At 44.5% G+C, this 23682-nt stretch overlaps 1 protein-coding gene and 1 long non-coding RNA gene across 3 annotated transcripts in view; one reads left to right on the plus strand and one right to left on the minus strand.

The window, feature by feature from the left end:
* Window positions 1-1162: 1162 nt before the first annotated feature.
* On the minus strand, window positions 1163-4505 carry LOC130610123 (uncharacterized). Its single transcript, XR_008974960.1, has 3 exons — window positions 3999-4505; window positions 3643-3817; window positions 1163-1263 (listed from the first exon to the last, which is right to left on the minus strand). It is a non-coding gene; the product is annotated as an uncharacterized LOC130610123 (long non-coding RNA).
* Window positions 4506-14809: 10304 nt separating this feature from the next.
* The window catches only part of PTK2 (protein tyrosine kinase 2), a 201516-nt gene continuing 192643 nt past the window's right edge, over window positions 14810-23682 (plus strand). For both annotated transcript variants that reach the window (XM_057429733.1, XM_057429734.1), the window contains exon 1: window positions 14810-14948. The gene's annotated coding sequence lies outside the window, so the exon portion shown is untranslated. The remainder of the gene's footprint in view (window positions 14949-23682) is intronic.

The following is a 23682-nucleotide window of genomic DNA, read 5'->3' on the forward strand; positions in this document are numbered from 1 at the left end:
TTATTAAAGCCATTTCCACAGTCATTCAAACCAAGCCATTTTAAAACCTCTTCATAATGCCGGTGTTTCTTAATGCTTTGAGGGCTGAATTTTTCATCAAGAACCTTCTTCCTATGAAGGCTTCTCATGCCACGTGCAGAAACACACAGCCTGGACACATTTTATATGGAGTTCCAGTGTGGAGTCTCAATATTGTTCTTCCAGCCATTCCTTATGTGCCGCAGCAGAGGTGACTCGTAAAGGAGAAGCTGAGCATGGAAACACAAACCACTTTAGTAACCTCTAATGCCAATTCTATCCACATGCTAAACTACCTCCCAGAGAAGATCCTATCAGCATCAGCAGTAACACCAGGCAGATCTGTTTATCAGGAAAATCAAAAAGGAAAACCTCTGGAGAGGGTAATGCCCCAGGCTGAACGTGTGTTGGACAGACGCTGAAATCAATCTCCCCTCCCACCCTACAGCCACACAAGCATTTATTGGGATGGCTTGATGGAGTAGCCATGAGATTTGCTGCCTTTTATCTAGCAACTGAAATAAAATGGGAGAAGGGGCTGGTTTTTAAACTTCCATATTGGAAAACTTGTGTGTTCCAAGGGGAATGTCATACAGGATCAGCTGCGGGCAAATAGAGCCAGCAGCGTCCCACACACATACCAACAGAGACACAGGGAGCCATACACTGTGTGCAAACACCCTGAAACCTCAAACAAGTATCTTGAACACAAATTGTGCTCCAGAGGAAACACAGCCCATGCCCACACACAGAATGAAGAAGTTAATTAGTGTCTGAATATTTCCTTGCAAGCTTTGGCACTGTGACTGCTTCAGTGAGCATTCAACTAGCAAGAACAAGTGACTCGATGGGAGCAGAATGACTGCTTTCAGTCTGCTGAGATAAATGATAAACCATGCAGGTAAACTGTGCATTGGTTCCATTGCAGATATAAGATGGCATGATGGGGAACTGAGGGAAATACTTCTTTTTTAAAGCATATTTGTTTTGATCTAGCACTGACCTTTTAGTATGTTCAGGTCCCTGCAGGGGAGACAAAGCTATTTGTGATCTTCTGTAAGAAGGGATGAAGGAAAAAGGCTTTTCAAGATCACATAAAATCAAGGATCAGCCACAGGGAAATATGTTTTCACCTTCTTAAGTTTTTTATCAGACTTAATTATCTACTCATTATGATCCATTACTCTATAGGACCTCAAGGCAGGATGGGTTTTGCTGAGTCTGCCAAGAAGGGTCTTCCATCACCTGTAGTTAGAGAAGAAGGGGTTATCTCCACTACAGCTGGCAGTGGACAGATGAAATACTGTGTACCCATTGCTGTGATCATTTCTATAATCACCCGTCTGAGATGGAAGTTATGATTTTCTCCTGTTATCTCTTTTGAGTGCCTCCAGCAGACAGGTAATGTATCGCTGGGGAAGCAAAGATGTCCAAGGCACCCTGCAGAAGTTTTTATTCTCCCTTTATTGTTAATATAAACAGTAAAGGGAATATAACAAATGGGAAGAGATGGACGGTAGCAAGGGGTATGGATTTATACTTTTCTCTCCATACCTTGGGCTTTTGGATTTCTTTTTTGGATAGGATAGGATAGGACAGGACAGGACAGGACAGGACAGGACAGGACAGGACAGGATAGGATAGGATAGGATAGGAGTGTTTCAGTTGAAAGGAACCTACAATGATCATCTAGTCCAACTGCCTGACTACCCCAGGGCTGTCCAAAACATAAAACATATATTAGAATCACAAACTGGTTTGTGTTGGAAGGGACCTTAAAGCTCCTCCAGTTCCAACCCCTGCCACGGGCAGGGACACCTTCCACTAGAGCAGCTTGCTCCAAGCCCCTGTGTCCAACCTGGACTTGAACATTGCCAGGGATGGGGCAGCCACAGCTTCTCTGGGCACCCTGTGCCAGCACCTCAGCACCCTCACAGGGAAGAGCTTCTGCCTAAGAGCTCATCTCAATCTCCCCTCTGTCAGGTTAAAGCCATTCCCCTTGGCCTGTCCCTACAGGCCCTTGTCCAAAGCCCCTCTCCATGTTTCTTGTAGCCCCTTCAGGCACTGGAGCTGCTCTAAGGTCTCCCCTTAAGGAGCCTTCTCTTCTCCAGGCTGACCCAGCCCAGCTCTCTCAGCCTGTCTTCACAGGAGACATAAATATATATATATATGTTAAAGACATTATGCAAAGTTTTTTAACTCTCTGGTGTTTACTTTACCTATAGGCCAAGTGTGAACCTTGCCTCTAATGGCACAGCAATTTGACTGCAGGTGTTGAAGCTATACATTCCTCTTTTCTGCCTCTAGGGACTGAGGTATAAGCTGGTGCTTCTGCTTCCAGGAACATGACTTGCATGCCAAAATGGGAAGCTCCTGGAACACTGAAGCTAAAACAAGGTTTTACAGGCTGAACTACTCCGTGATCAGAATATGTGCACAGAAATGACTGCTGGAATGGGTACACTGCCAACTATAGTAGAGATACCCCTATAGCAGAGCGACTCTGACTCAGAGTTCAATAGAAGCACTGGTTTCGAATAAAATAAAGCAGTATTCTCACTGCTGAGACACCTCTTTAGATCTAACAGAAAAACACATTCAGACCTTTGTGTCCAGAATCTGCTGAGGACAAACACTGCTCACATGAGACCATGAGAGTCCCTTCCAGAAAGACTTTTATCCATGGCTTCTACCTGTGTGTTTAAATAATACCTGCGCTTGTGTGATGTTTCCTCTAAAGAGCTCAAAGCACTCGATAGGTTCAGGTTTAGCTAAACTGATAGTGGTCTTGGAAAGGTAAGAAGAATTCCCATCTGCAGGCACACCAGGCATAAAACACATAAAACACCTCACTCAAGGTCACTTGGGGTGAGCACAGGAAGTTCTGCTCACTTTTGTGGCCACATTATGGCAACAAAGGATTTGGTTCAGATAAATTAATCACCAAAAAATGACACATCCATCCCACCATCCGTCAGCTCTTCAGAGAAGGGAGCTTTAAAATGCCAGCCTGTTGCAACTGTAATGCAGGCAGCAATTAGTAAGCACTGAAGTGGTGATGCTTTCCATCTCCATCCTTGATGCCTGTTTCCATAAAGCTTTCGTCCTATGTAAAGCTATCTGCTAGACTCTTTCATATGTTCAGGCCTAACTGAATCGATTTTTTGATGGTGTTGGAGGATGTATAGGACAAAGGGAGATAAACCTGTAGAATTGCTTGTGTAATCCCCTGGAGGGGTCTTTGAAGTGAACAAACCCAAGCACTGCAGCTAGTTCTTATTTCAGAGGGCACTACCTGAACGACTCCCAGAGACACAGCTGGGACTGAACTGATGTTTTTGCATTGTGGTGCTTAAGGGAGAAGAGCCCAAAGTGAGTGGGAAGTTATTTAATAGGGCAGAGGCATCTTAAAGGGAAAGAAGAGAACTGGCTGCTGCTTACAGATACAGAAGAGGAGATGGGAAGGGAAAGAACTGTTTAGCCTGAGGTACAACCTAGGGGAAAAGGCAAACACAAATCACAGCACAGGAAAACGTGGGGTGGAGACTGAGAGATGGTTTCTCACTCATGACTGGTTTACTACACACGCTGACTACACACCCTTGAGTAGGATAGAGAAGTTACCTGGTTTGTTATTAAATTTGACCAGTTCAGGATAAGGTTTATGCCACAAGATAGCTGGTGATAGCAGAGCACCACAGTGATGACTCAAGAGCTTCCTCTTGGTCCCAACCTCTCTCTTGACAGGATGGTCCCAAACTATCTTGTCTCAGGATAGATCCCCAGGCTTAAGCATTTCCTTTCATAAAGATAATAATGAATGTTAAATAGTAGCATTTATTTTAAAAGAAATAATAAATATGGATAAAATATGTGAAATAAAGAGCTTTCTCCTCCCTTGGGGTGAGCATGGGAGGTTCTGTTCACTTCTGTGGCCACATTATGGCAACAAAGGATTTGGTTCAGATAAAATTAATCACCAAAGAAGGACTTGATCCTCTTTTGGAGTATCATTAGCTCCTTCCTCAGTCTGTTCTTCCAAAATCCTGCTGAACAAGAGAGGAAAAAGGATGAATCATTGCAAAGCTGCAAATATTTGGCCAGTTTAACAGCAGTAAAAAACCATTCTCCTATAGTAATCTCTTCCTCTGTGGGCTCCCTTCCGTTTATTTTAGCTCATGAATGAATATATCGAGAGTGCCTCTTGAAATTCAAGACAAATACTTTAATTTTGAGTGAAAAGACAAAATAATGAAGGATTGTTGATGTATGTACCTAAAAATACACACCACCGGGCCTGTATTTAGGGACATCAAATATTCCACAGGTGACTTTCCGGGATTTTCAATACTTGACACTGCAGCTGCAGAGTAAGAAAGACAACAGAAGCTTGATGGGCTCTAAACCTCAGTTCTTGTGATCAATAGTTTAGCATTTGTATTATATTTACTGAAGGGACATTGTTCAAGGCAGTAGCTTAAAAATAACACAACTATTGCTATTGAATTTGTTCTTTTCAGTTCTTTTTTCAAGTTTCCTGTGGAGCACTACCCAGGCAGAGTGACTAAAAGTGGGGCAGGGACTGGATCTATCCATATTAAAACTACAGCTGCAAACTATAGAATCACAAAATGTTTTGGGTTGGAAGGGACCTTAAAGCTCCTCCAGTTCCAACCCCTGCCACAGGCAGGGACACCTTCCACTAGAGCAGCTTGCTCCAAGCCCCTGTGTCCAACCTGGCCTTGAACACTGCCAGGGATGGGGCAGCCACAGCTTCTCTGGGCACCCTGTGCCAGTGCCTCAGCACCCTCACAGGGAAGAGCTTCTGCCTAAGAGCTCATCTCAATCTCCCCTCTGTCAGGTTAAAGCCATTCCCCTTGGCCTGTCCCTACAGGCCCTTGTCCCAAGCCCCTCTCCAGGTTTCCTGCAGCCCCTTGAGGCACTGGAGCTGCTCTCAGGTCTCCCCTTCAGGAGCCTTCTCTTCTCCAGGCTAACCCAGCCCAGCTCTCTCAGCCTGGCTCCAGAGCAGAGCTGCTCCAGCCCTTGCAGCATCTCCGTGGCCTCCTCTGCACTCGCTCCAACAGCTCCACGTCCCTCTTATATTGGGGGTCCAGAGTTGAACACGTATGTGTGCACAAAGCATATAATATTGTGGCATTTGGTATAGCCTGGTCCTTAACAAAACCAATTGCTTTTCAGCATACCAGAAAGCTTCTCATTATTCTTCAGCTCTCACTTCTGATACATGATGAAGATCACCTGAGACTGACACTCTTCCAAGTATACAGATAACCCTATAAAATAAAACTGAAGCCTACAAGTGGTCTCGTGCTGTAGGGAGGGTAGGAGGTACATGGGCCAAGCTGCCCAGATTCTAATATCTGGAGGAAGTGCTGCAAGCAGCACACAGCTCTTTGTTTGCCTACCCAGGCACTTAAGCTGGTGGCTCTGCAGCTGCTTCCAAGTCACTGGAATAGCTGGATATGCTCAAGAAGCCTTTTTTCCCTTACTAAATCATAATAATGGCAAAATACACAAATATTCCCTAAATATCATGTGTTTCCCAGAATATTTACATATGATTTCAATGTGAACTTCAGGATAACAATATTAGCTGCAGATAAGAATATTTTCCTTGGCACCAGGTTTGAAGTAAAGGACATTATTTCTATTCCTGATATCAACATCTGTGAGTTTTGGGTTTTGGACAAACTGCAGGGCTCCCTCCTTACTTAAAGGGCAAACAAAATGTACCTCTCCAGACAAGAATTTGCTTTTGAAGTGTTGAATATCTTTACAGTGCTTTTTATTACATACTTATTACATATTTATTAGCTATTTTTAGTACATTTTGGCTGCATTAATCTAATTTAAATCATAGTGAAAGAAGCATTGGGGTAACTAACAGCAGCTTGAAAAATCTCTACCCTTGTTGCACCTGCCTGGTAAAGAAGCAAAGCAGCTCAGAATGTATCCAGCTTAACATAAATAGGTTAAAAGGCAGAAGTCTAAAGCAGGAACTGATCAAGCAACATTAAGGAAATCTTTGCTTCTCTGTTCCACACAACCCCAGTCCTTCACTGAAAGTGGAGGAGTTTTTCCTAAGATACAGATATGTGTTGGGAAAACAAGAACTGTATGAAGAAGGAGAAAAAAGCCAGGCTCACACACTTTGCCTTCACTGTTCAGGCAGCTTCAACCTCTTCTGAACCTGTTCTAGCTGTACCTCCCCATATCTTCCCATTGCTTTATAATCTATAATCCCCCCTTTTCTCCCCCCCACTCCTGGAGGGATGGGGAAGAGAATCAAAAGAATGTAACTCCCATGGGTTGAGATAAGAACAGTCCAGTAACTAACGTGTAACACAAACCACTGCTGCTACCACCAATAATAATAATGTTAAAGAAAATAACAAGGGAAGAGAATACAACCGCTCACCACCTGCCGACCAATACCCAGCCCAACCCGAGCCCTTCTGGGTAACTGCCCCCAGTTCTACATCCTGGCCATGATGTGTTGCGGTATGGAATACCCCTCTGGTTAGTTTGGGTCAGGTGTCCTGTCTCTGCTTCCTCCCGGCTTCCCCTCCTCCCTGGCAGAGCATGAGGCTCAGAAAGTCCTTGGTCAGAGTAAACATTACTGAGCAGCAACTAAAAACATCGGTGCTATCAGCACTGTTCCCAGGCTGAAAGTCAAAACCACAGCGCTGCACCAGGTACTAAGAAGGACAAAAATAACTGCTACTGCTGAACCCAGCACAAGTTCATAGCAGGGAACAACAGACTAATGCTGCACTGCTTCTGCTAAATTTGAAGCTATCTGACAGTTAAATATCCTGTATACGTATTATGCTGAAAAGTAATATTCTTACAAAGCTGATATTGCAATGTACAAAAATATGTGTTTCTAACTAAATAAGAAGAAATAATCCCCCTCTGATTTATAAGGCTTTCCCCTTCCTGCATAGCAAAGCAGCCAGATAGCTTTCTAGAGGCAGACATCCATAAGAAAGGAATGTTTGACTCTTTTAGAAGGAGAATCTGTAATTTGGTATACTCCTTTTTGCTGTTCCTGAAGCAGCCTTTCTTCAATGCAATAATTCTGTTATAAAGCAGAACAGTCATACATTTAAAACTGATTCAATGAAAATTAGAACTATTGCAGTTTTCTTTTGTGGAAGAGAGCAACATTTCCAAGAACAAATTCTGATTAAAAGCTGTGTTCTAGATGATTCAGCTGCTGTCAAGTCACTTTTCTATAGCTAATGGTGACTTGGAGGCAAGGATATTAGATGGCCACACCAAACAATAATCTCTGTGCAAACTGAAATGCATCTGGCTGCACCTTTCTGTTATAGCAATTGTTTTTAGAATAAAGGAACCCAAGAGAAATATTTGTTTTCAGTGCTTCCTACATCAAAGTGGAATGGCAGACAACACGAGGATATATAAGAATACAATTGTTAAGGAATGTGGTCTATTCCGCAGAGGTTATTGCAAAGTATGAACTTGTGCCATATTCAGCTCAGTCCTGCAAAGCAAAACACACTGATTTAAGTCAAATCCCAGGTCTTCCTCTTACCTTTTTTTGTGTGCTTCCTACAAAGTTCATAAACTCAAATGTGATTTTGAGGTAGTCAGAAACAAAGGCACTTCACAGAACACCTCCAAAGGACACAAAGTTGTGCCTGTACTAAGAAAAGTAGTGAGCAGAACTGTGTGTGTAACATGGTAAAGAAGACAATACAGAAAATCTCTCATTTTCTATACTGCAAATGTATATGCACCAATGCATGTCAGCCAAGGGATAAAGAATAGGATATTCATGAGTTCAACAGTTCCACAAAGAAAGTATTTTCCAGTGCATCATTGTCTTTTAAACGTATCTGCTATGAGAATGAGCTCCATATTTCACCCATTGCAGAGGCTCTCTTCAAACACTGTGTACAAGAGTGGAACCCTTTCTCTGCAGAGTCCTAAATGAGAATACAACTGTTCATTAGGCAACTGAAGAGCAAGGACCTGAACTCAAGAAAATCATAATCCTCTTTTACTTGAGCTTTATTCCAGCTTCCAAAGCAGCACAGGATGAACAAATGAGAGGAATGACAGAAGCCTTCTCCCTCCTGGCTGACTTAAATTTATGAGGTCACTCATCCAGTGGTTCCCAGTAATGACTTCATGTAGGGAGCAGGGACTCTCAATGCAGCCATCGTACAATGAATTCATACAAGTCAGCAGTATCTTGCCTGTAATTTAGAGTAACTCTTTAATAACATGGGGAAAATGTAATGCAAGAGGATTGCCTCTGAGACAGGATGCAGGAGGGGAAGATCCACTCCACCCCTGAAATAAGTGCTAGAACATGTCCTCTTCACTATGTACCCACAGCTCAACACAGCTCTCAAACCCAGCGACCTGACAGTTAGAGCCCCTATCTCCCACTCTGTTGTTAGGAGAGAAAGAGTACATTTCCAAGGCCACAATTTTAAGGAAGGTGAGGAGAACCCTATAACTCAGAGGAAAGGCACATGGAACAAGTACTAGTCCTGTATCCTACTTCTAAAATCTGAATCATAGTAGTATCAAAGTCTTCATGATTCCGGGACAGATTCCAAGATGACTGGTCACCCTGTCTCATCAGAACTCCTTCTACCTAGAAATAAAACTTAGGTTGATAACAAATTCATAGATACTAGAGTTGAATAAACAGAGACTGGAAAAGAAAACACTGGAAGATACAATATTCACAGACGTTCAAAATCATTCATTGCAAATAGGATTAGTCAGCAATGGCCACTACTACCCACAAAAACCAGTCTCCTTACTTAATGTATTCGGTTCTGTGTTTGAAAAGAAATCTACAGAACCTTATTCTCTGACATCTAAAATGCCATTTGAAGTGGCTGGAAGGACTGCAGGAAGATTTCCTGCCATTTACTCAGATGTTGAAAAAAGGTGAAAGGAAAAAGACCATTTTCCCCAAATATGGTCATTGTAATCTGTCTAAAGGTAGGTGTTCAGCACATTAACGTTACTGCACATGGATAAAGCTTAATACAGTCTTAAAATGAAATAAAGAAGTTATTCTTCACCAATCCCCCCTGCCCTTGCTGGCTGGACCGATGTCCCAGGGGCCCAGTGGAGATGAGGAGGATTAGATCTATACATTCACATCTGCCTGCTATGAATGTGTTGAAATTTGCATGAAGTACAAGAACTCCTTTGATCAAAACACCTCATACATTTTACACATCAAGGGGCTCTACAGCGCAAGTGTGAGCTCACCAAAGCAGCTGAAGGGATCTGGGGAGGGATTTGACAGGGAACAGCGTGATGATGCTAATGTCACACCTCCTGCAAAAAGCTGACTCGATCTGATGGATGACAAAGAACCAGAACAGTGTATGGACAAAGTAGGAAAAAAAAAATAGTTTTTTCAATACCAGGTTAACTAAAGGATTGTGGGTTGGTGACTGTGGGAGATTTAGATTAGAATTTAGGCAGAAGTTGTCCTTGTGAGGGTGCTGAGGCACTGGCACAGGGTGATCAGAGAAGCTGTGGCTGCCCCATCCCTGGCAGTGTTCAAAGCCAGGTTGGACACAGGGGCTTGGAGCAAGCTGCTCTAGTGGAAGGTGTCCCTGCCCGTGGCAGGGGTTGGAAGTGGATGAGCTTTAAGGTTCCTTCCAACCCAAACCATTCTATAATTCTATGATGTGCACATTCACATTATTAACATTTTTGTGTCTTTATTTGGTCAAGTCTGTACCCTCTAACCATGAGGCTGCACATCCCACTGTGCCCCTGACTGCTGTAATGCTCCATCTGGGTGGCATTATGCACTGCTAATGTGGGACCTGATCCCTCAGGGTTACTCATGCCACTGGCTCTACTGCTTAAACATGAGAACTCTCCCATAGGAACAATCTGCAGCATCAGGACAGCAGCAGATTGTAACTGATGATACAGGCATTGTTGTTTTATTTCTATCTACTTATAAATTAGGTATTCACTATATACTTTCCCTTCACCAGTGCCAGCTCTATGTAGACTCATGTATGCAGTTGAAGACTTCTTCATCTGAGGTTGATTTAGAGGATTTAAAAGGAGTAACGTTCTTTTTCTGATGAACGTTACTGTGTATTTTGTGAAATATTTAACATCTTGCCATTTTCTCCTTTTTTCTCCAAATCCCCCTGCATTTCATCATCACAGCTTGAAGCAGCCCTGCAGTTCAGAGCTACCTGCCTCTCACAAGCCTGCTCTCTCTGGTTGCTTTAATGAATATTTACCATCCTGCAGAAAAGCTGGAATGCCTCACTGCAAAACCACTGGAAAGAACTAGTTCTCTTAAGAGCCATTATCCCCAGCTCCATTGCTTAATAAAAGGAAAGACAATACATGCTGCTCTGTAATGAAGTTTCCTACCTTTTTGTTTATTCCAATGCAGCACAGGTTTAATAATCACTGTAAATTAAATGAGATAATGGCATGGACTGGACAAATAACACCATTAGCATTGAACTGAATGTCTTGCCTCAATGTTAATCATCTGATAATAAATTATAAGGGGACTTTTTCCTACCTACCAACAACCTCTGTGCAGACAGGGCAAGAAAATCATTTTACTTTTCTGTAAGATCTCAAGAATCAGAAGAAAAGAAGCATCTTCAAAAGCAAAGGTGTAAGTCTCAGCTTATAAAGGGTTAGCTATGTAAAGATTTAGGTGAATTACCTGGGATCTCCTGTTGTCAACTGAGAAAATAGGGGTAATCAGAGAGGAATTCATTGTCCCCTCAATAGGAAGGAAGCTTCTGGAAGCACATCTCTCACAGGCAAATAATTTGGATGAGGGCCTGAAGATGGAGGGGGAAAATGGCGGAGATTTGAATTTGGTTTCCTTGTAGCCCATGCAGGAGCCATGACTATCATCCTGCTCATGTCCCATGAGCTTCTGCTGAAACTATCACGTAAATTCTCAGTCACTGGATGTGAGCACAGCTCCTCTGCCAGCTGAGAGCCTGGATCCTCAGGTTTGATGGAACTTCCTCTGCATTTGACTAAAAATTACATTCTGTAACATAAGGAAGATTTCCTAGCAAGTGTTTCACCAAAATCAGTGTGTTTTTACAAGCATTTTGCTGATGAAAGAAAGCAACAAGAAACCAGATAAAAATCATCACAGAAACTGAAATTGCCACAAACAATCAACTTGATCTTTTATTTTGGGCTTGCCTTCATCCCATTAAAACCAATGGGAAAGCTCCAAAGAACTCCTTTTCCATATGAAAAAGGGTAACTATTAAAAGATTGAGCAGAAATAGAAGGTTCAGATTCACAGTTTTACCACTGCTCCAGCTTTACTCTGTCTCCTCCATAAATCACCCACGCACCTCTTCATTTTTTTCCACCTGTAAAATGAAGAAAATGGGTAGAATGATGTTGCCCAGAGAACCTACAGAGGATACAGTTATAAAAACGGAGGGATAGTACTTATTTAGTAAAGCAAAGACATTTGGAAAGATACCTAAAGGAAGAACGTTTATTAAAGCTGTACATAAAATCAATAGAATCATAGAATAGTTAGGGTTGGAAAGGACCTTAAGAGCACCCAGTTCCAACACCCTGCCATGGGCAAGGACACCTCACACTAAACCATGTCACCCAAGGTTCTGTCCAACCTGGCCTTGAACACTGCCGGGGATGGAGCATTCACAACCTCCCTGGGCAACCCATTCCAGTGCCTCACCACCCTCACAGTAAAGAACTTCCTCCTTATATCTAACCTGAGCTTCCCCTGTTTAAGTTTTAACCCGTTACCCCTTGTCCTATCACTACAGTCTCTAATGAAGAGTCCCTCCCCAGCATCCTTATAGGCCCCCTTCAGATACTAGAAGGCTGCTATTGAGGTCTCCACGCAGCCTTCTCTTCTCCAGGCTGAACAGCCCCAACTTTCTCAGCCTGTCTTCATACAGGAGGTGCTCCAGTCCCTGATCATCCTCATGGCCTCCTCTGGACTTGTTCCAACAGTTCCATGTCCTTTTTATGTTGAGGACACCAGAACTGCACACAATACTCCAGGTGAGGTCTCCTGAGAGCAGAGTAGAGGGGCAGGATCACCTCCTTTGACCTGCTGGTCAGGCTCCTTTGGATGCAGCCCAGGATATTGTTGGCTTTTTGGGCTGCGAGCACACACTGAAGCTGGCTCATGTATCCAGTGCTGCTCCTGTGGGTGCCCCATTTGGGTAGGTCTCTGTGTGGTACCGGGGTCTACTTGAATGCTGGTGCCTCTGCAGGGGGAGGGGACAGCAGAAGCAGCAGCTCAAGTATTAGGGACGAACATGAGAATATGATCAGATAGAACATGAGTCTTAAGTTAGCAGTCTGTGTGAGCCTGAGCTGCAGAGGGATAGGATAAAGCAGGTATCGCTGCTATCCTGTATGTGTAGGATATAGCTGTGGAGAGGAGCAATTTGCCTTCTTGGTCTGTTCATACAGTGAATAATGTGTGAATTTGGCAACTCCAACACTGTCTCATCTTTCCAGTGTGAAACCCAGGGATCTTCTCCACTAGTTTGCTAGGAGGGTAGAGCACTTTGACATCTTTGGATGGAGGCTGAGACAAAGGAGAAATGATTAATACTGGGGATCAAATGCTGGGAAGGGTCATTTAGAGCAATTCCCTGCTATTGCTAACAACCGTATCATAAACATTTATGAAGCTCCATTTTCTCTTTCATTTGCTCTTTCCAGTATTTATACTGCTCCTTCCCTGTATATTAATCAGAAAATATACTCCTGTTTTACTCATGCATTTCCTTCCAGTTTTACTATCCCAGCCCTCAGGAGCATCCAATTTTTCATGTGTGTTACTGTGAACACCCTCTTTACTGATCTTCCTTCCCTCCTTCCTTCCTTCTTTCTTTCCTTCCTTTGAACTTATTATATGGTGCTCAACGCATTTGTTTCATGTTCAGAGCTCACCTGATGGACTGGCTTCTATAGGGGCTTGGGGCATTTCAGGTGGGATTCACCTGAAAAATTGCATGTACAGTCTAGGTTTGTCTCCCTTGAGTTTCCCTGTAGTGCCTGGAAAAGTGATAAACGAGCGTGAGTTGTCTTACCTGAAAGTGAACTACCCATGTTTGCTCAGATGAATCACAGCACCATAGCAGGGACAACTTCCAGTAGAGCAGGTTGCTCCAAGCCCCTGTGTCCAACCTGGCCTTGAACACTGCCAGGGATGGGGCAGCCACAGCTTCTCTGGGCACCCTGTGCCAGCGCCTCAGCACCCTCACAGGGAAGAGCTTCTGCCTAAGAGCTCATCTCAGTCTCCCCTCTTTGAGTTTAAAGCCCAACACATGAGGGACGTGGAGCTGTTGGAGCGAGGCCAGAGGAGATGCTGCGAGGGCTGGAGCAGCTCTGCTCTGGAGCCAGGCTGAGAGAGCTGGGCTGGGGCAGCCTGGAGAAGAGAAGGCTCCTGAAGGGGAGACCTGAGAGCAGCTCCAGTGCCTGAAGGGGCTGCAGGAAACCTGGAGAGGGGCTTGGGACAAAGGCCTGTAGGGACAGGCCAAGGGGAATGGCTTTAACCTGCCAGAGGGGGGATTGAGATTAGGTAGCAGGCAGATATTAACAACATCAACACCAAGGCAAGGTTAGACGGGGCTTGCAGCAAGCTGCGCTAATGGAAGGTGTCCCTGCCCGTGGCAGGGGTTGGAACTGGATGAGCTTTAAGGTCCCTTCCAACCCAACCCATTTTGTGATTCTATGAACTGTGCTACTGGAAACGAAGCAAGGTCAGAGCTCCCAGAAAAGGCCTCACAGCGAGTTTGCCTGAGGCGTTTTCACGCCTCCAATGGAGACACCGAGGACGGGGCTGCAGAGCCGCTCTGAAAACCAGAGGACCAGGGGTTCACCCTCGCCTCCTCCCGAGCTACCCCCACTTCCACCGGCCCTTCAGGCTCTGCATTGCCTCAGGGAGTGCGGGAGCCATGGCAGAAGCCCTTGAGGACGCTCAGACACGGGGCCCTCCCCGCCGCCATCGCTACCACCGACACCACCCGCGCCCGCAGCACCTGAGGCGAGCTCTCCGCGCCTGCGCGGGGCGGGGCGGCGCCCCCCGGTGCGAGGGGCGGCAGCGTGACCCCCCCCCCCCCCCCCCCCCCCCGCCCGCAGCCATGTTAGTGTGGGGAGCGAGCGGAGAGGGAGAGGGCAGCCGCGCATCCCATGGTGCAGCGCGCCGGGAGGGCGGGGAGCGGCCTGGGGTGGCCGGGCCGGGCGGGCGGGCACAGGGCGCACGCACAGGGACTGCCCGAGCGCACCCAGCGGCAGCGCGGCCGCCTCAGTGCCCCCTCCGCCGGCGGGACGGGTCCGCCGCTTCCCCGCCCCTTCGCCACAGCCCCTCCGCCGGCCGGAGGCGGCTGCCCGCGGCGCGGTGAGTGCTGAGGAGAGGCGGGAGGGGCGCGGGGTGTGCGGCGGCACCAACTTACATAACGGGGAGGGGGCCAGGGGTCGGCGGGGAGCGGGTTCTCCTTCCCTGTCTCTCGTCTCCTCAGGGGACGAGCCGCCCGTTACGGCTGTATCCCTCGGGAGGGGCTGCGGTGGGCAGCGGGGCCCCTCACCCGTGTGTCCGCACACGGACGGTGCCCGCGGCTGAGGTGCGAGCGGAGGGCTCCGGGGGTGTGGGCTGAGGTCCTGGCAGAGCCGCTTCCCCCCGTCCTTGCTTCCCTCCCTCTCCCCAGCGGCGCCTCGCTGGGCGGTGCTGCGGGGACGGGCAGGGTGGGAAGGGAACGGGAGAAGAGGAGGCTGCGGGCAGAGCAGCGCTGCACCGCCGGGCCCGGAGGCGAGCCCCGCCGCTCCCTCGCTCCCCGCCCGCCCCGGAGGCTCGGCCGCGCCGGTCGGTCCCGCCGGATGCGCCTTGAGGCGGCTCGGTGAGGCGGAGCGGGACGGTCCGTAGGGTAAACAAAGGGAACGGGAAGGGAGGAGGAGACGGAGACGGAGGGGGGTGTCCGCTCGCTCCGGAGCCGGGCTGCCTGCCGTTGCCTCTGCCTGTCCCCAGGCGCTGTTGAATCCGTGGTGGCCTCATAGAGGCGCGGGGGAAGTGCTGAGGTTTATTCTTTCCCTGTGTGTTGGGTGGTTTTGGCATTTAGGGGTTTGTGTGTGTGGGTTTAGGTTTCTGTTTAGCGGGGTTTGTTCTGTTACTGGGCTCGCTGGAGAAGTGGGATCGTGTGGCCCATAGCAGCTCTGTGCTCACAGAAGACGGTTTAACGCGGAGCAAGTGTTCCCAGCGTGGCTGCTGATGGGCCCACAGAGGTTGGGTTACACAGAGGAGCCTTTGCACTTCTTGAAGAAATCCGATATATTTTCCTTTCCGGTTGTAAACCCGATTTTGGAGCGTAGTGAGGATCGTACCTCTGCAGCTGGAGCAGAGTATCTTTCCCCTTAATCCCTGGGACTAATTTTGAACCATGTGCTGCATATCGCCAGTTTTCACATCCATTCTCTTCCCAAATTTACTTTACTCGGAGGATGCTCTTCTGGAACAGGGGTAATCTTTCTCTGTGATTTCCCTTTATTTTTCCTGGCTGGAAGACAGTTCTCTGTATTGTTTCTGTGTTAGCTGACTCGCAGTCACTCTCATTCAAGTGTATCCCGTAGGCCCTGGCACTCTGTAGCATCAGCCAGCAGCTCAGATTTTGGCGCTTTGAGTAGGATAGTAGCAGTGCTGTAGTAAATGGGGTGAACAAAAAGTTCACTCGAAAGGAGGAACACTTGGGGATCCATGTTGAAGTATTTAATGGAAATGGTATCTTAGAAGTGGCGTGGTATTGCAGTGTCCCTTAAAACAGTCAGACTCATTTGGTTCTTTAATTTGCTTTCTTTCCCTTTCCCGTGTTAACTGGAAAAGCCCCACATTCCTCAGAGCTAATGTGCCTTTATCGTTTCTGCTTCTGTTAAACCTGGGTAAGGTCAAGAGCGTAACTGGATTTGGGCCAGAAAATATTAACTGTTACGTAGTTATTTGGAACAGTTTGTTATCTTACTGAGGGTGCCCATGTCCAAAATTCCACCACTTCCTTTCTCCACCCGGCTCCTTTTTTGTTACCTCTGGAATCCGGCTGTTATCCTACCTCCTATCTTTGTTGGAACACCTTTGCCTGTGTTGGTGTGGTTTGTGGATGGGTGCCACAGCCTTTGGCTTTCTTTATGGCTGAGATTCTGTAAGGAATGCAGAGATTGGAGCCCACAAAATACATTTAATGGACCTAAACTCTGAGGTACTATTAACAAAACACCCAAAAGAGGGAAGAGACAGGAGTTGCTGGGGCACAACCCTTCTCTGACAGGGCTGTCATTCAGTCCTGTTCAACAAGAGAAATAGTTGTGGAATTAATTTGTCTTTTGTGCTATTATGTCTCAAATTCATTTTTCTGTAGAATGTGGCTTAATGTTTGTGTTGGTTGGCTTTTTATTTGGTGGGGAAGTTGAAATGGCCACATGAAAGGCAAATAGCATAGTCCATACTTGTCAGAATCTCTAAGCTTTATTTGTCCTCAGCCTTAGGTATTAGTAAAAGTACTCAGTATGTGTAGTAATAACTAGTAGTTTGTCTGGTACTTCATCATCCAGAAGGGAGTATTCTTGGACTACTCAGTGTGTCTTGAACACATAATTTGTTGAAATAGCTTTAAAATGGTTTTAACTTCTACATATCCAGTGATATAACTTTGCTTCAAAGTATGTTACATGCTGTTAAATGGGCTTTTTTGGGTTATAAAGGTTTACCACAGGATGACTAATAGTTGAATGGGGGAATCTTGGTTTTGTAAGTTCCTTCCCCAAGCTAATAGATTCTTGAGGGGTGCTTGAAGGGGAGGAAAGCAGGAGTGCTTTTTGGAGATGAAGTAGTAAATGAGGTGGTTTTGATGGTTTAGGAGATTGTCTTCTGATTTTTAATGCATCTGTAAATGTGGTTGTTCTCAGTAAGAGAAACTCGAGAAACAAGAGGTTGCTTCTTGCCGTTTGAAGAACAAAATGTGTGTGTGTTTTCTTCCCCTGGTAGTAGGCATGTCCACACATAGCACTTTCATGTGATGTAACACTCACAGTAACAGTACAGGCTATTCTGTTATTCCCATCCCTGTTTTATCTCTCAGGGTTTGTGGAAAAGTCTTCTTAAAGTGCAGTTTTCAGGTTGTGTCGCTGAAATATTACGTGTCTGTTCACTTACAGGTTTTTAGCAGCTGCCTGCACTGGTGTTTAAACAATAGTCATGTTTTGAGTATTGGTACCTATAAGTAGGTTGTAATTTGCTGTAAAATTTGTTTATTCAAAGCTCAAATGTTTTTAGTCTTTTTATCTTAAATTGAACATTTGTAGCTTTACATTTGCTGTAGATTATTGCAGAAGGTGCCTCTGTACTCATGTTCTGGATGAATTTCAATACGTTGGTAGAAAGTATGTAAAAAGGACACTCTTATGGTAGTATTTGTGCTCTAGCTCTTTTTTTTTCCTTGTGTAACAGCTGCCACTCTGGGATACAAGCAGTGAAAACATGGGGTTTATGTACATTTGAGTCTTCATTTCAGACAGCTGTCACTGAAACTTCAAATGTGACACTGATTTAGCTCCATTGGATGTGGTTTCCAGGCTGAATCTGGGTTTCCTCTCATCTCCTGTTATTGTAAATCTAAAGTTTTAAGTGCCATTGCTGAGTAACATGAAGACATGAACATATTGACTGAATTTGTTGGAAAGGTTTGAATTAAAGGTCAGGATGTTAAAAACTGCAATAAGCAAATTCTTACTTTCAGCTCTTGTACGAAACAACAGAAATGATTTAGGAACACTCTAAACCTCTTAATTTTGATGTAATTATTTAGCACCTGAACAACAGTGATTGTCTCTCTGAATGGTAACTGCTACATGATAGTTACTGTGTACTTAAAAGCTGTCTGTTTTGTTTTGAAGTGTTTGAAGAACCCCTAGAGCTTAATGCAGATGAACTGCAAGTTCGGAGTTTGTGAATTGGTAGCAAGTTCAAGTGAGTCTCTTGGTTTTTATGTGACTGCCACTTACGGACCTCCAAAGCCCAGTGTGTTTTACCACAGCATTCAATGAATGTGTTTTATTGTGTCTGTTAGAAGGGCAGGAAGTTGAAGGAATGGGAAATTAAATGGAGAACGTGATATTCGGATAGATAATCTGGTTTTAAGTAGTCTCCTTGGGGTGGGAGAACAAGAACTTCTGTGGAGATGATCTAGTAATGTAAAAGCTCTCATTTTTCATGTCCTGCTCTCCATATTCAGATGAGCTGTTGAAGAAAGTGGCTGTTTAGGAACTGAACTGTTTAAAAACCTTCAGGTTTTATGCTTTAGACTTAAATGTTTATTTTCCCTGTCCTGTTCCTTTGCAACTTCATGTTCTTTCTACTGTATAAGTTTCTGAAGGTGGGAGTTTGATGCTTGCTCAGCAGTTAGTGTTCCTGACAGTTGGATGTGAGTCTTGCAGTTGGGGGAACTTTTGAGTGTTAGGTGTTCATGAACAGAAAATGATTTAAGAAAACCCAACCCCAACCTCACAAATAAAAATCATCAAAGAACCAAAACCACAAAATGCTTCAGATGTGGCTTGATCTGATTTCCTCTGTTAAAGCAGACATGAGACAGTTGTGATGTCTTGTGCTGGAAGGTGTAAACTATGAAAACTTGCAAAGGGATGTTCTGAAAGCTAAATCGGTGGCTGTTGGAGGGAGTTGGCACAGGGAATTGTGTATAGGAAAGAAATAGTCTCAGGGATGGCAGAACCATATAAACCAAATGCTCTCTGGCTCTAACAGTACTTGAAATCTGGAGGAGCACATCACTGGTGATGTCAGTAGATGAAGAAGGGATTGGAAAATAGCTTCTGAAATCTGGTTTACAACATTTGAATACAACTTGTGTCAAGTAGAAATCAGCATGGAAGAGGTAAATAACAAAAGCTGATGGCACCAGGCTTTTGTAGAGAACAGCTGATGATTCCTTTACATCAGTGTTGGCTATGGGTAGAGCTAAATTGTCTTCAGATCTGCAGCAGTCCATGGTTGAACTGGTAACACTCTCCTGTACTGGATTTCCTTTGTTCCCTGTGACTTCAAGACTGTTTTTTTCCACTCTCCACACTGGTCCTCTGCCCTTTTTTATCATGCTCAGTGCAGAAAGGACATGTAGAAAAGGTTTGGTAGTTTTTGTTGGCTTCCCAGTGCACCAGAGTGCTTTCTTTCCCACTGGGAAGGGGAGCTGAGAAGCACTCAACTTGGTTTCCTTTTTCCTGCAGGCTTACAACTTCATTGAGTTTAATATAGGTCAGTTTAGAGCTTAATCCATAAAATTAATCTTGACCCTTTCCGCACCCGTGGAGCTGTAATTTAACTCATTTTAAGACCCTGAACTAATTGCCTTTCTTTTGAGCAAATGTGTATAACCAAACACGTGCATCAGTTGTCCTGGATACCGTAGTAGGAGATTACATCTTTCTTGCTGCTATTGTTGTAGATACGTTGATGAACAATAAATTTAGAAGCATTTAGACAGTGTATATGTCAAGAGCCCTTAAATGAGGCATTTCTGTTGCCTTTGCAGATGTAGGGATAGAGCTGGAGCCGTTTGCACTGTTGGGGACAGTAAGAAAGAGGTCAGAGGGCTCCAGTGCCTGTGAACTGTTCCTGCTTCCTGCTGCCAGGCATGGGGTTCTCATTGTTTACCCACATGAAAATGTGCAATTCCTGCTTTTGTTTGATTTGGGGTTGGGGGAGGGGAGAGGGAAAGGACCATCTGGGGCTGGGAAGTGTCTTTGGAAAGCAGAGACGATTTTTCCTTTAGTCCCATTGAAGTTCCTGGGAAGGATTTGAAGCAGCAGCTGATTTTCTTATTTACTTATTCTCATATGGGAAGAGGGAGCTGTGCTCTTTCCTGTTTCCTTGCTGCTGGGATAGCAAATAATTTGCTTGCAGGGAATAAGAGAAGTCTAGTTCAGCAGAAGCTCAGGATGAGCTAAATGATGACGTTTGACAGGTCTGAAGGAGCCTTTTTAACCAGGTACTCGGCTCTTCTCCCCAGACCTTTCTTAACGCTGCCAGGAGTATTTACTGATACAGTCCATGGGATGTACAATAGCCAGGAAGTCTCCAGTCCATCAACATTTGATACTGCATTTCCTAGCATTGCCTTCAGCATTCCTGCTACTGAAGGTACTAGTGAGACTTTTAAATCTCAGTGTCTGAGTAAGACCCAGTGGTGATTTATATCAGTCAATGCCCGTTGCATCCTGTCTGCTGTAGGTTGTATGTTAGTTGTGAACACTGGGGCAAGTTTGTCCTCAGTAATACTCTGTAGCATTGAGATCCAGAAATTCTGTGATCTTGGAAAGAGAATTTATTCTTACTGATTTTTAGGCAATCTTTAAATGTGTTGTTTTTTTTTTCTATGAAACATACCGTGAAAGCATAAGATGTGGTGGTATTTTCTTGTTTTCATGTAGGTATCTGTTCCTGATTTCCTTTTTTGGACTAGGCAGTTGTAATCTTTCCTTTGAGGGGGGAAGAATTGTATTCTGGTTTAGGAGACTGAATTTTTTATTGGCCGCCTATTCTAAGTAAAGGTTAATCCAGAAAGGAGAAAAATGAAGTCACTGTTTCAAAGAGCACCGTTCCTTTTCATTTTTGGTTAATTCCCCAAGCTGTTTACCATGTTTTTTCCTTTGCTATTCCTAATACTCTTCAAGCAGAAATTCCTTTTGCTAGTGGCTGAATGCTCTTGTGGTTCTTAAGCCTGCTTATACCTCAGGTTTTAGGAGATTGCTCCTTCATCCCCTTTGCTTCTTCACTGCTGCTCTTCTGCAGTAGAAGCTGTTTAAAGGCAGAGATGCTTCTTCATAATTGATTTTACACTCCAGGCAGTAGCACACCAAAGGAGCATATAACAGCTACCTTCGTAGCTCAGTTGTTTGAACTACCTGTAAAGAGTTAAACTTCATACTTGAATTCATTAGTCCTTATGTCTCTTTCTTCACTGTTTTCCCCAGCAAGTGCAAGAACTTGATGGTGGTGTTCTTGTATTTTTGCCAGTGCCTCAGACTCTTGTGCCTGATACCGCTGCTTTTGTTAACCAGTGGTGGGAAGAGATGGGAAACACTGATACAACTGCAGTATAGGAGGTCAAGAGGCAAGAATTGTATTTCTGCCTCCTTCTTTTCCTTTTGATGACTAAAGTAATTCAACTGCTGTGCTGTTGTTTATTCCTCCATAAAATATGGACAGTGCTTTGCTCAGGGTTCATCCTGAAGTGCTTTTCTGTAGAGAGATCTGAAGTACCCCTCACGAGGAGAAGGAGGAACCATGATGTGGGATCAAAGTTCTTCATTTAAGGTGCCGTCTTTCTGCTTGGGATGAGCCTTGGCATGGCTGTTGCAATTAATTCACCTTTGTCAGTGTATTCATTAACCTTTCGTGATGCCTGATTCAGAACTGCATTTGCACTTACTAAATAAATGCACTCAGTTTCATGGGGGGGGGGGGGAAAAGCTGGTTGAGAATAAACATATAAAGATGCACCTCCCAATCCACAAGTTGGAGAGTTTTAATCTCTTAAATTCCAGTTTTAATTGCATTGAAGACTTGAATTTTGTAATGTTTTAAACTTGTTTTCCATCGCCAGCCTTCACTCAGGAGACCTTTACATGCTGCAGATATGGAAGGGGCTTTTGCCTGCAGTGAAGCTCTTAACAAGTGTTACAAATGGCAGTTTCTGTTCTGACTGGTGGTAACAGCACCATCATGGGAATCCTGTTAATTAATTGTTAAAGAAGGAATTCCGAACTCTTATCAGGGCTCATTTTCTATTTGAGGCTTAAATAACTAAAGTAGATGCTTCCATATTCCAGTTGGTTTATTAATTCTTTTAATTTTCACTAGAGTTTGTATAAGTCACAAAGCTGGCCGTTTTCTGTGCTAGTTCTGGTGTCTCTCAACTCTACAGCTTCTCTTCCTATTGTTTAGTGCATTTTGAATTGTGGTGTTCAAATACGTGCTCAAAACAAACTTCTCAAGCCCTACAAGAGTGAAACTGTGATGTGCAGGTTATTGATTCATTGGTGCTCAGTTTGTGATTAACCTTGTTCTGCTGCTGCAGAGCTGTGCTGTAGCAACAGGGTGAGTACTTGGAGTACCTGTTCTGTTGGGATTTAGTTGGGATTTCAGTTTTGGGCACTGTACATGGAGAAGGGGTTTTCCTCTCTTGGATACTTTTGGTAACAGAAGATACCTAAGAATGTGATGCACAAGAACTGAAAGCATGAAGATGTTAACTTTTCATCTCCGCGTAGTTTTCAGTTACACAAATACATCAGGCTACTACAAGAATGAAGAAAAAGGCTTATGGGGGCTAAACCAAGAAATAGTTGACTCAATAGGACTGAAGACTTGGATTATTGATTTGGGAGGAAGACTTCTAATGCTGAGAACAACAAACCATTGGAATACATTACAGAGGGGGACTTTGTCACTGATGGTCTTTAAGAACAAATCAGGCATGTCAGAAAAGAAATGCTGTTGATCCCTGCCTCGGGGGTGGCACACTGACAGTATGGCCTCTCGAGACCTCTGCAGCAGTGACTTTAGTGATGTGAACAGGTAAGAGAACATGGGATTGTTATTTTCAGGTGAACACTGATAGCAAAAAGTAGTCAACAGCAACTCCAGCAACTGTTTTCTCTGAGCTCTTGTAAGTGATTCCTCTCTGTTCTCTTCCTAGCGGTTGCCTGGGTCTGTGCAGCTTTGATGTGATCTGTTGCAGGCAAAGCAGCTTGTATTTTCTTTGGAATGCTGTTCTCACTTATGGCTGGCTGTAAAGGTCATGGAGAGATGATTATTTTCGGTAAATGAAAGGGTCATGCTCGTGTTTGGAATCAGATGTTATCTGGATGTGGCTTGAAAACCAGGTTACCATAAAGAGCAATATAGACACCTACAGATTTAATGGAAGAAAACATGCAAGATGTATGTGCATTAACTTCCTGTGCAAGAAAGTAGCCTTAGATGATGGCTTTTCTTATTCCTTTTGGTATCACACTTTAATTAGTGGTATATTTTATCTATTAATAAACTGAGCTTTGCTTTCAGAGTAATAGGAACTTCTGGTGAAGCTATATTTTTATGTCTCTCTTTCACTCTTTGATGCAATAGTTTGTGTTTTGGTGTTGCACCAGTAGCTTCCTTGTAGTTGTAAATCCAGTGAATCTGTTTTAAAGCAAGTCAGGCTGTTTTGTCATGGAAGGAGTAAGTCACTCCTGAGATTGGGAAAGAGAATTAAGTAATCTTCAGTGACAGTGGGTATGGAATGGTGTGCATGGCTGTGCTCAATACAGCCTCTGCTGGAAGCGGGTGTAATGACGCACCCCTGCGTTGGAGGTGTTGAAAGTGGATAAACCCCTAGATCTGAGAGCTTTTTAAGCACTGTCGAAATTGAGAGGCACAACCTGCTGGAATCAGTGCTACATCTGAGTTTCCAGGGAGCCTTCAAGCTAAAAGGTGAGGCTAATTGTTCATCTATGCAACTTTTGTAAGCTGCTTGCTGTGGTCTGGGAAACTAAAAGTCATTTAATCCCCCCCAACCCTATGGAGGCAAG

This window comes from Pezoporus wallicus, unplaced genomic scaffold, assembly GCF_028554395.1.
Source record: "Pezoporus wallicus isolate ANWC-B61680 ecotype Strahan unplaced genomic scaffold, APGP_CSIRO_Pwel_v1 contig_7545, whole genome shotgun sequence".
Classification (NCBI taxonomy): domain Eukaryota; kingdom Metazoa; phylum Chordata; class Aves; order Psittaciformes; family Psittacidae; genus Pezoporus; species Pezoporus wallicus.